Consider the following 13,701-nt stretch of genomic DNA (forward strand, 5'->3'; position numbering starts at 1 on the left):
CCTTATGCATAGGCAAACAATGCAGCCGCCTACGACCTCCGATTGATTGGGACCTCGCACATCGTTACATATATATGTGTATTAATGTTTATGTATTTCGTGTTCTTGCTGTGTTTACTTGTTGTCTCCCTTGTCCAATGTATTATCTTAGAACTTGAATAGATTCTAGTTCTTCTTATTTGCATTGTTTTCTGTTTTAAATAACCTACATAGCTTGGCTAAATCTGCACCCGTCACCGAATTACTGTAAATCCCTAACAGTTTGATCGTCAAAGAGCTGAGACAAAAGCTCTTTTAGCTCTAGATTTGAACAAAAAAAACCTGTTTGAACCACCGTTCTGTCTGGAAGTAATCCAAGTCAATGCCTATGTAAAGCAATCTATTTCCGATATATCTGACACTCCGGGCGCATGGACTAGAATCCATGGCCGAACGCCGAGTACACCGGGAACCTCCGCCATTTTCCTATGTTGTACCAAGTAAACCGTGCAAGACTCGCCATTAGTATAACTGTCCCTTGAGGAACGGCACATGGATTATTGACATGGACGTGGGAGCTCTCTTTCAACTCCGCTCCGTGCAATGGGACCACTCTCTTGTTCCCTTGGACACTCCCACGGGAGTTTTGTTTCGCCATTCATTTAGCCTAATCACTTCCTCTAATGGTCGTTTCCACCCGGGTGCCACGTTGATGCAGAACAGCGTACTTATATGATGTCCCTACTTCCTAAGCTTCACGTCCCATATACACCTGTTTACAATTATTCGGTATTTACGATAGGTTTACATTGTTTGAATAATTAGTTTCTTTTCCTCCTCTACTATTATTTAATCTCCTCCATCCTCTTCCACTTTTCTCTCTACGAGTTTTTTTTTATTTATTTTAGCGGCGGCGCACAAAGGTGCTTACATTTGGTGGGCAAAGTAGTGTAATATTAGTGCCGGATTTTAATATATGGAGGTCCCGAGCTGTAGTTTTGTGATGCTCCAAATCTCTCCAAGCTTTAATGTAAATGCACTTAATAATTTGCTAAGACTCTCTATAAACACTTATCTTATCTTATCTTATCTTATAAATAAAGACGTTATTTCAAAAATAAGATTATTACGTCCAACGCGTCATGCATCTAGTCATGCATGTTAACCAATGACTTAAATTCTGCCAACCCATTCCATGCACTAAAAGCAATAGGGAAAAAGTAGTATTTGTATACATTTGTCCTAGCATAAGGAATTAGGAATTTGCTTTTATCTTTGTCTTTCTGAGTATTTTATTAGATTTTTTTTTTTTTTGTATTTAAAAATTATGGTTCACTCAGGTTCAGTGTTTAATGTATAAATGCTACTTAACTTTTCAGTCTTCTATCCTGGAGGATTTCTAAATTGAGTGATTTTACTAAATGTGTTACTTAAGTCATATGTGAATATTCGTTTGTTATGAATCTCACTGAGACATGGACACTATACAGAAAAAAAAATGGAGACTTCTTGAGAGCAAAGATGCTTGCGCTCCATCATGGACATACTATGGCAAGATCGCACTACGAAACAGCGATTTTCTTGCCAACGCCGGTATGGACAATATAGAGGGACTTCTTATGGTCCGCCAGTTGCTCTGGGTAGGACACGTATACCGTATGGGAGACGAACGTATGCCAAAAGCAGTCTTTTTTGGTGAGCTAAAAGGTGGTCGACATAACAGAGGCGCCCCACGGAAACGCTTCAAAGACCAGCTTAAGCGTCAACTTTCCTTGGCTGACATAGAAGAGAGCACCTGGTTGCATGCGGCCTCAGAACGAGACAGCTGGAGGTCACTCACGAAGGCAGTGGGATACACATTTGAGACCAAAAGAAAATCGCTGCCGAGGACAAACAGACGGCGAAAAGAAAATCTAAATCGACCACCTGCGGATAATGGTGATGCTTGTCCTGTTCGTGGCAAAATATGTAGGTCACGGCTGGGGCTGCGCACCACGGGAAATACTGCATTCCTCACTAATCTTTGGACTCGAAGACAAGCCTAAATTATTATTATTATTATGAATCTTACTGCTCTATTTTGTGTCTGTTCCAGTTTCTTAATATTTACTTAAGTTGAAGGGTCTCAAACAGAGGATGCATATTATATTATAAGCGTAACCAAGGTTAAATAAAACGAGACATTGTATATAAATGAAAAATACATAAACAATGAATCTTTACAGTTGGTAGTACAAAATGTCTATAATCGCTGTACTGAACCTGTACTGGAATATCTGTCTCGTCATTAACTCTGCAGCCCCTAACTGACCCGAACTGACTTGACCCTGACACAGTCTTTCTTTTATTTCGATTTGGTTCACCAAGCCGTTTCCAACAGTCAGTCTGCTTGAAGTCCAAAGGCCAGTGTAACCTGTGTCACACATGGATAGCCCGACCCGCGTCACTAGTTTAGTAACAACAATGTTTTAAAAAAATTTTCAAAACATGTCCTAATTCTGAACAAAGGATCTTTTATTTTTCATCTTATACTTAATATTCTTATTTGAGATAAAACAAACAAGAAAAACGTTATAAAAAACATTACCTCCTTCATACAAGTTTTTCTCTAAATAACTAATGTTTGTGTATGTTAGATTAAAAAAACAATGGAATATTCTGACCCCGATATCTCCCCCCTCCTCCTAAGTCGTAAGTGAATGTATAGCTCTACTACACTTTAGAATATTCCAATGACAGGACTTTAGATCTAGACTAAGAAGATGATGCGCCAAATATCCCTGAACATAAAATGACTCAACTCTTGAACCAATAATGTCTTACAATTGACATTCCCGAAAGCGATAGTCCTTTCAAGAAAGAGATAGTCCTTCCAACACCGATGTTGGATCTAGAGCTAGATTTAGTTTTCTATCAATTTAAATGTATTTAATGTTTTACTTGAAAAATGATTACGGTTAGAGTTTTTCCCCGGGTAGCCAACGAGCTAGTAGGCCTAATTCTTTTCTCAGCGGTATACATCAACAGTTAAATTTCTAGAAAAAAAGTTAGAGCCGTTTTTTTTTTAGATCAGTGTCCAGGTTCCACCCTCCTTCTATGAATAGAGGTATTGTAAGAAAGTAATATATTTAACTGTGGAAGCCCTGGGGCAGCTTCACATTTATGAGCTGTCGTTAATCAAGCCTTAGTAGTATCTATTTTGGTAATATCTATCTTGGTAGTATCTATCTTGGTAGTATCTATCTTGGTAGTATCTATCTCGTTAGTATCTATCTTGGTAGTATATATCTTGGTAGTATATATCTTGGTAGTATCTATCTTCGTAGTATCAATCTAGGTAGTATCTATCTTGGTAGTATCTATCTTGGTAGTATCTATCTTAGTAGTATCAATCTTGGTAGTATCAATCTAGGTAGTATCTATCTTGGTAGTATCAATCTAGGTAGTATCTATCTTGGTAGTATCTATCTTAGTAGTATGAATCTTGGTAATATCTATCTTGGTAGTATCTATCTAGGTAGTATATATCTTGGTAGTATCTATCTTGGTAGTATCAATCTAGGTAGTATCTATCTCGATAGTATCTATCTCGGTAGTATCTATCTCGATAGTATCTATCTCGATAGTATCTATCTTGGTAGTATGAATCTTGATAGTATCTATCTTGGTAGTATCTATCTTGGTAGTATCAATCTAGGTAGTATCTATCTTGATAGTATCCATCTCGGTAGTATATATCTCGATAGTATCTATCTCGGTAGTATCTATCTTCGTAGTATCAATCTTGGTAGTATCTATCTTGGTAGTATCTATCTTGGTAGTATCTATCTTAGTAGTATCAATCTTGGTAGTATCAATCTAGGTAGTATCTATCTTGGTAGTATCTATCTTGGTAGTATCTATCTTGGTAGTATCTATCTCGATAGTATCTATCTTGGTAGTATCTATCTTGATAGTATCTATCTCGGTAGTATATATCTCGATAGTATCTATCTCGGTAGTATCTATCTTGGTAGTATCTATCTAAATAGTATATATCTCGGTAGTATCTATCTCGGTAGTATCTATATTGGTAGTATCTATCTTGATAGTATCTATCTTGGTAGTATCTATCTTGGTAGTATCTATCTTGGTAGTATCTATCATGAAAGTATCTATCTTGGTAGTATTTATCTTGATAGTATCTATCTTGGTAGTATCTATCTTGATAGTATCTAGGTAGTATCTATCTTGTTAGTATCTATCTTGGTAGTATCTTTCTTGGTAGTATCTATCTTGGTAGTATCTATCTTGGTAGTATATATCTTGGTAGTATCTATCTTGATAGTATATATCTTGGTATTATCTATCTTGATAGTATCTATCTTGGAAGTATCTATGTCTAGAATAAGATCTGCGTAGTTTATGTGTTGAGAGAAAGGGGCTAAGCTGTCAAGATCGAATCCTTGAGGATGACATTTCCATTCTAGAACTACAGGGTCGGATTTAACTATGCTGAAGCCCCCCTTTTCCTGCCTTAATACGAATTATCTGAATTAAACGTTGGCAAAAATATAAGCTTGGATTCTAAACTTTCTTATCAAAAGCCCACAATATGTAATAAAAGTGAGCTGGTTTGTGTCAGGCACGAGAGAGCTTAGTACTGGAGCGCCGCAGGGCTGCGTCCTGTCACCAGTATTGCATACCATATACACAAATGACATTCAGAGCCTATGAGATGACATTCCCATCATAAAGTTTGGTGACGACACAGCAATCATTGGCCTTATTGCAGGTGACGAAAATCTATACAATTCAACGATTAACACCTTTTACCAATGGTGTAAAAATAACTTTCTAATTTTAAATTTTTAGAAAACTAAAGAAATGGTAATAGATTTTAGAAAACATAAAGGCGGCCATCTTGCAGAAATTCAGATGATCAACTAAACCTTAGAAGAAGTGCCAGAATATAAATACCTAGGTACAACCATCAAAACAACAAATTGAAGTGAACACTGTCAAAACAACAAAACCGTTACATAAAAATTCATCAACGTCTCTTATATCTTAGAAAGCTGAGGAAATTTAACATAGACAAAACAATAATTAAACTTTTTTATACAGCAACCAGCAGCAGTCTAATTAACTTTGCCATCACCTGCTGGTATGGTAATAATTCAATGGAATATAGACTAAATAGACTAATTAAAAAAGCATCGTATATCACTGGAACACAGCTACCATCTCTTAAAGAGCTGTTTCATGAAAGATGCCTTTCCAAAACACTCTCGATTCATAAAGATAACCTTCACCCATTAAACCAGTTATATCAGATCTGAAAGAAGTGGTCGTCTCCTTTCCATTAGGACTAAAACAAAAAGATTTAAATACTCCTTTATCCCACTTTCGGTCATAGTGTTACAAGATTATCTGTCGTCATTGAGAAGTACATATAAGTCTATTCATAAAGCGCTGGTTATGAGTGTGTATGTGTTATGTGTGAATGCTGTTCGTATTTGCAGGTATATTGTTATTGTAGAGTTGTTACGCAGAGGTTGTCAGTTGTAGTCAAACGGATTTCCGATTTGATTGGATCAATAAAAATTATCTTATCTTATCTTATCTCTTATCTTAAATCCGGCCCTTGAACTTAACGTTTAGCACATTTTGTAGATCTCTAATATGACAGTGCTGTCCAAAACTATGGCCCGCGGTATCATCCGACCCCTTGAGACTTCTATCCACAATACATAAAAAAAGCCTCAGTTTCTTTTAAGAGTTGCATTTTTTTCCGATGATGCTGACCATAACACGCGTGTCAGTGTGACGAAATACGACCACTCAATACAGAACTGACCAGTGCGGAACAATCCCCCCCCTTTTTTTTACAACTAGTTAGTATAGCCTCCTCTCAACACTAAACTGACCAGCGTAGAACACAAACATCCTATTACACCAATGTTAGATCCAACCACCAAATTATAGGCCATAAACACACAACCCAAGTTACGCCCCAAACATCGAAACAGGTCCCTTCCATTAAGTCCAGGAACATTAAAGTTGAAAGTTACGCCCCAAACGCCAGAACAAACACACGCAGTCGTAAAGTCCAGGGGCATTAAAATTTGGTGTCCACGTTCATCACTTTGAGTCGACACTCCGAGCGACGAGAGAGAGAGAGAGAGAGAGAGAGAATAAGAGAAAGAAAAATGTAGAAATGTTGACATTGTGTTTATGTATATGTGTTTGTTATTCCCCTTGGTAAGCAAGCTCCTATTATTGTGTGTGTCACGTGTGTTATGTAAGAGTGTGTTATTAAAGAGTTTGATGTATCCAGCGTCTAGTGTTAGCCTAGCCTCACATGTAGAAAATCTGAATCGACCACAGCCGGACCAATATTCTGCTTGCCCTATACGTGGCAAAATATGTAGGTCACAGCTGGGACTGTGTATCCACGAGAAATATTGCATTCCTCATTAATCTTCGGACTTGAACACAAGCCTTATTATTATTATTATTTAAGCTAATAAGAAAAGAAAAATAGAAAAATAGAGAGAGAATAACAGAGGAAGAGAGATTGGAGCCCCGCCACAAAGAGAATCTTTCGTGACTTCGTCACCTTCTGCCCATCGTACAAATATTCGTGTCCATAATGACACTCGCCCAGGTCCCCGTCCAATGATGAGACAACCTCGGAGTATTTGTTCTTGTTGTAAAGCTATCTTCAGTTTCTTGTAAATAAATTGTTATAGAAACTAAAGGAGGATCACTAGAATCAAAGCATACAAGACGACGAAAGATAGAGAGAGTGGAGTGAAGGAAAGGGAAAGAGAGAGAGGGAGAGAGAAAGAGAGAGAGAAAGATAGAGCTAAAAGATAAAGATGTTGACATTGTATTTATGTGTATATGTTAGTATGTAGAGTTTTTGAGAGTGTGTTATGAAAGCGTCTGATGTATTCAGCGTGTGGTATTCGTTAAGCTAATGAGTTTAGGTCTATCATTTTAAGCTAACATGAGAGGGAAACAGAAATATAGAGAAAGAGAGAGAGAGAGAAAGATAGAGAGAAAAAGAGAGGGAAAGTCATAAAGATAGAGAGATTGGAGCCCCGACATAAAGAGAATCTTTCGTCATCTGCAGCCCTTCGTAGAAATATTCGTGCCCCTAAAGACATTCGATCAGGGCTGATCCATAGCTAAGGTCGTCTCTGAAGATTGCTCACCCTTTTAAACTAAATGACCATATAAAGATGCTTTACTTATTTAAAAGAATAGAAGTAGTAATACCATCTCCCAATAGAACTAGGCATCGTAATAGGAGGAATTATGAAGATAGAATGTGTCCATTTTGTACATCAAACATAGGTGATGCCTTTTATTATCTGCTGGTAAGTGAGTAAGAGAGAAAGAGAAAGTGGAAAAGAGAGGGAGTGAAATAGAGAGAAAGAGGAAGTGGAAAAGAGAGGGAGAAAAAGAGAGAGAGAGAGAGAGAAGAAGTGGAAATGAAAGGAAGAGAAAGAGAGAGAGAGAGAGGAAGTGGAAAAGAGAGGAAGAAAAAGAGAGAGAGGGGAAGTGGAAAAGAGAGAGGGAGAGAGAGAGGAAGAGGAAAAGAGAGAAGGAGAAAAAGAGAGAGAGAGGAAGTGGAAAAGTGAGCGACAGAGAGAGAGAGGAAATGAAAAAGAGGGAGAGAAAGAGAGAGAGAGAGAGGGAAAGTGGAAAATAGGAAGTGGAAAAGAGAGGGAGTGAAAGAGAGAGGAAGTTGAAAAGAGAGTGTCAAAAAGAGAGAGAGAGAGAGGAAGTGGAAAAGAAAGAAAGAGAGAGAGAGAGAGAGAGAAGAAGTGGAAAAGAGAGGAAGAAAAAGAGAGAGAGGAAGTGGAAAAGAGAGTGAGAGAGAGAGAGCAAGTGGAAAAGAGGGAGAGAAAGAGAGAGAGAGAGAGAGGGAAAGTGGAAAATAGGGAGTGAAAGAGAGAGAGAGTGTTAGCTTAAACAATACGCTTATAAGCTTAAAAATGCTTAATATTGCACTAAGGAACACTGAACTCAATAAGCGACGCCAACACTAGATGATGGATACAACAGACTCTTTAATAACACACTCTCACATAAAACAGGTTACACACAACACTATATGAGCTTTCATACTAAGTGGAATAACAACAAACACATACACATAGACATACACATAGACACAATGTCAACAGAGAGAGAGAGAGAGAGTACGACGGAATAAAAGAGAGATAATGAGATGGAAAGAAATAGAGAAAGAAAATAGACTGAGAGATAATGAAAAGAGAGAGAAATACATATTTTTTTTTTGTTTCTTGATTATTTTTTTTCCAAGGGAGGCTACTAGGATCAAACCATAGAAAAGGTTAATTCGTGGATTATTTACCCTGTCGGTTTACCGTGCTTAACTATTCTCCATCGTTTGAAGATCAAGATGTTTTAGAGAGTCTACTCCCCTTATCTAACAATGGAAATGTAAAATATCTCAATTTTAGAATAAATTTGTTTCAAATCCCTTTTTACTTTATGAAGCTGATATTGATGTCTAGATGACACACTGCACAGTAACTGTCAATAATTATTGTTTTAATTTACAAAATAATAATATACCTCTGAAATTTTAATAAATGATGTCACGCATTTTTAATTTGTTCTTTTTGTAGAATAAAAAAAAATAAATGAAAAAGAAGTAGACGGTACGAGGATCGAACCCACGCGCTATAGCATGGCGCTATAATAACTAAGTTAACCAGCCATACTCACGCGCTATAGCATGGCGCTATAATAACTTAGTTAACCAGCCATACTCACGCGCTATAGCATGGCGCTATAATAACTTAGTTAACCAGCCATACTACTAAAAAGAAAAAGTAAAGTTACTCTTTCAGACCATGCGGTCTATATGGCAGATGCTGTTTAGGTCATCTGTTTCTTTGGCTAACCGGTTACAAGAGAGTTATGTGGCCTGTACAACGACAACCGCCTTTATTCACCCCCCCCCCCCCCAAACTAAAGTCACTAGAGTTGGGTGGACTCTGACTGAAGAACTAGAGAGGAGGATCCTAACACACACGCACACTCACAACAATACGGCAACCGTCAGTTTATTGTCATCTCCATATTGGACATGGCTGCCAGGTCGTGCGGTATGCGCACTGGACTGTCGTACAGTTGACACGATACCTCCGGGTTCAAATTTTGCCCGCTGCCATAACGCGTCGTCCTTTTGGAGGTTTGGACTAGGATAAAGATTGTATTCAATTCAACTCTGAAGGAACATCCGAAACATTTAAAAAACATTTTACTAACAAAACATTTGTGGACAAAAAGAATTAAATAAGGCTAAAAGTCCTCGTATCCACCAAGACTCAAGTTTGAAATTGCTCTCTTGGGCAACAGCGACTTAAAATAGAAATAAAACTAAAACCTCACCACCCAGTTCAGTTAGATTGCAAGATTGAAAAAAAAATCTGCAGTTTGAACAGTGGTGTTGCTAGGGTGGGATAGGAGGGGGGAGAATTTGAAAATCATCCGGCCCTCACTTTAGGGGGGCCTCCAAACGAGAGTTTTTTTTTTACATTAAAAACTAAATATTACGCAAAATGCAGGGTCCTCAAGAGGTCAAGCCCCCGGGCCCACAAACGATGGAAAATTCCTAGCTATGTCCCTGAGTTAGAAAAGATTCATTATGTTTTGAGCCTTCACCTTAGTCTGTTGTGTAATGTCATCGACTATGAATAAAAATGTAATAATTTGAACTTGATCCGAGAATAGGCAATGGAAGAAAAAATTTTGTTCAGGGTAAGATACGAGGGTCCCTTGATAAATGGGAGGCAGTCTGGTCCAAACACTAGTGACTGGTCTTGATTTCTGCTTGTTCCATACACAGAGGAGTTTTAAACAGTTGACCCGTTCTGTGATACAAGCTTGCATTAGAACCAGGGGTTGGTGGTGAGGTTGATTCTGAATAGTTTGAAAACAAAATTATTTTTTTTTCACCGACTGTTTTGTGCAAGGGTCGGCCATAGGCTTAAGCAAAGTAGGCACCATAGGACATCCAATTGATAGGGGCATCGCTAAGGAGCCCAACACAATTTTTGTTAGGGACTAAATAGCGAGAAATGTGCACAATGCTAGTATTGGAGTAGACTAGATTTGAAATAGATTGCTTAATTTTATAATTGCCTGTTTACTTTTTTTTTCTATTTCATTGAGACCACTAATTTCACTTAGCCTAGAGCCTCCAATTATCTAAGTGTAGTGTAACTGAGTTGATTTTCTGCGTGCGTCTAGCGTGTCAGAAGGCCATGTCCAGTGTGTGTGTTTCATGTCCAGTGTGTGTTTCATGTCCAGTGTGTGTGTTTCATGTCCAGTGTGTGTGTGTGTGTATAGTACTGCATCAGTGTTATGCGAGACGTGCTGGTTTCATTCACTGTTTACTGTAGTCTAATTGTGTCAAATAAAGTCATGGTATTGGTATTCTAGTCGTTATCATTTCATTAGAAATATGCAACTCCTCAATTAGGGCGAGCCTTGGTTCAAATCCTGCCCGCTGCCATCCCCCGTCGTCCTGCGGGAAGTTTGGACTAGGAAGTAAACTATCTTCAACTCTAAAGGAACATCCGAAACATGTAAAACATTTTACAAACAAGGGTATGACTCTCGCCGATGGATACATTTTGGTGACCTAGTTTCGAGTTCTAACATATAAAATATAATTATTATTAAGCGAAGTTAAACATATAAACTCCTCACACCGATTTACACAGACTTAAAAAAAGAGTTAAAATAAAGAAAGGCACGAATAAAAAGAATTAAAAGTATAAGTCAGTAAACACAATTAGGCAACTCATTAGCCAATCCGCTCCTCAACTTTGCCCCACGACATCATTGCCCACCTTCTTGATCCGTCTCTGAGCTTAGTCCCTTTTCTTTCTCCATTCTCATCTCGTGATAATGAATTCATCTCTATAGCGCTGTGAACAAACTGAATGAAAAGAAAAGAAAAAAAAAGGAAATGTATCAAAGCAAAGGCAAGTCTTAGTGTTTTACAGACATGTGTAAAATAGGTTCATCTCAATTCGTTGAAGAACACCTTTAATTTGAACTATTCTAGAGATTCTATTTATACGACTATTGTACACTATATAATTGTATAACCGAACGACATTCATTGATTTAGTTCGATTACTTAATAAAAACGTTGTTTTTTTAAATAATTCTAATACTTTTTTTTTTGAAGGATGTTCACTCAACCCCCTCTCTCTAAATCTTGTAGCTCGTGACATGTTAACAAGAGAGAAACAAAGGTTTATATTTTCTTTCACGGGATATATGATCTGGGGTATGTAGTTGGGCTTACTTTGCCCGGTTCCGCCAAAACTGTGATTACCGATGCCGTCACTGTGGAGAGAGCGTCGAAACAGTTGTCCCATATCTTGTACGAGTGTCCCTAGCTCAGAGAGTTAAGGTGAGACGTGTCTAGGCAGTCATTCGACTTGTATGGTAGCCATGAGGCATTAAGCCGGACAGCCCAGTTTCTTGCCAGAGCACTACGGGAGGATTGAGTCCTACCTGCTCTGATTTTTCATTAGGAGTTCATCTTAAAGCATGTAGTAAGATTGACTGTAAAGGCTCATTTGAAGAAGTTATTATTTCTACGGTGATGTGATCTCCTGTGGGATGAACACTATAGATAAGTAACGATCAGATTTATATAATAGTGAGGACGAATTCAGTTTTATTTCTTCAAACGAGATTTTTGTTTTAAGTTTTTTTTTTTTTTTTATAATTATTCCTTTTGAGGGCGTAGGACATGTATATTCACAATAGGTTTGATAAGAATGGTATTTCTAAATTGAAGTCGATATGTCTGAGAAAATGGCAAGGAATATAAGTGAATTGCAAGCAATATGTTTGTTGATGGAGGATCTTTATTGGCATGCATATTTTAATGTATATGGTAGCAGGAATAGTTTAAATTAAGAAATTCCCTAGTCTAAGTGTTGTACTTTATTCATTTAGTAATTTTATACAATCTCTTGACGACAGTATAGTTGAACGTATAATATAATTTGTGGGTCGGATTGTATACCAATGCCCCGACCGATTTTGACACCCAGTCCGCCCCTGGACACATTGTAAGGTAGCCTGTACACTAAATCCACCTTATGTACCCAGACAGTATAGACTAGATCTACATAGGGCATGATTGACATGTAGGCTACATTGAATACACTAATTCTACACACAAGGCAAAACACGCAAGAGATGAAGAACATTTTATTATCGTCCGGAAGTTTCTTCTTGTGTAACTTTGATCTTCACGTGAATTCTAGGAGACATAAAAACGTTTGACCTACTTTCAATAGAAGCAGACGTGTGATTATTGCAGCTCATGTCACATGTGCACAGATGGATTTCTTTTTCATACATTTACATTTCGGATAATTTAATGTGTATGGATATTGTATTCTTCAAGTATCTTGGATTATAATAACACGGATTATTGGAGCAGTTTGGATAATTTATTACTCTCAGGTAAGGCATTTTTTTTCATAGAAGCAAAAATAGAAGAAAAAACATTGGATTCGATACAGGTAACTGAAATGTCGCGACATTTTCTGGACCTAGAACCTATCTGGAATCTAGATCTATAATCTATATATCTAGATTTGGAGTTAATTCTACAATAATCTAAATTAATCCATAGATCTAAATGTAAACGTTTATAACATATTACATGTATTATGATGTATATATAATTAAGTAGCCCACCTTATAAATAATGAAATAATGTAGATCTAGATCTACTATTGACTACTATGCCATCTTCTCTATATTTAATTATTCTTAATCTAGATTGGATCTAAATCAAGTCTATAAGTATTTTTAGACATTAAAAGTCCCTAGTTCAATCACATGTTCTACTAACTAGATATCAATAGATCTAGTTTGAATGCTAAATTTTTCTACAGATTTTTTTTCTTCTATTTTTCATCTATTTGTTTTTTTTAATTCAGTGATGCCCAAGCAAGTTTGACCTGCGGGCCATTTTAATTACCGCATTCATGTCCCGGCGTGGGGTTGCACTAAAATGAAATAAAAAAGAAAAGAAATTCACCTGAAACTATTTTTATATAAACCCGTGGATCTAGTACTAACTTTAATTGATGGGATCTTTGAATTTTCATCTTTATTTACGCGTCGAAAAATCTCTTCATTTCTCTACTTAAAATATAAGCAACATTGTAGCAAAATTTACCACCGACTAATTTTCATGTATCTATATGTTCAATGTTCTCATAAATCATCTTATATCTAGGCGTAGTTTAACAACGAATGATGTCATATATATTTTATCCCAGTGGCGATACAGCCCATAGTGGTCTCTTGCCTGCTTCCAATCAAATCTCTCCTGGACTTTTCGTCTCCGCACCGGAACACCAAGCTCTTGTAGATCTGCCGTTTACATGTTGTTTTTTTTTAAACAGCCAAGCTTTTATTTTCACAACACAAATATATTGGCTTATTATCATATTCCACACAAATGAAAGATCCGTTCACTTTTAGATTCTACACTCAGAGTTCCATTTCATGAACTGATAAACGCACGCGTGAAAAGGTCATGGTACCAATCCATACAAAAATGTGTGCCCTAACGTACGTATAGATACATCTTTGAGCCTCTTTTGTTTTTTGAAGGCGGGATTTCGGATACATTGTACCAACGTTCAG

This window comes from Biomphalaria glabrata, chromosome 14 (assembly GCF_947242115.1).
Source record: "Biomphalaria glabrata chromosome 14, xgBioGlab47.1, whole genome shotgun sequence".
Classification (NCBI taxonomy): Eukaryota; Metazoa; Mollusca; class Gastropoda; family Planorbidae; genus Biomphalaria; species Biomphalaria glabrata.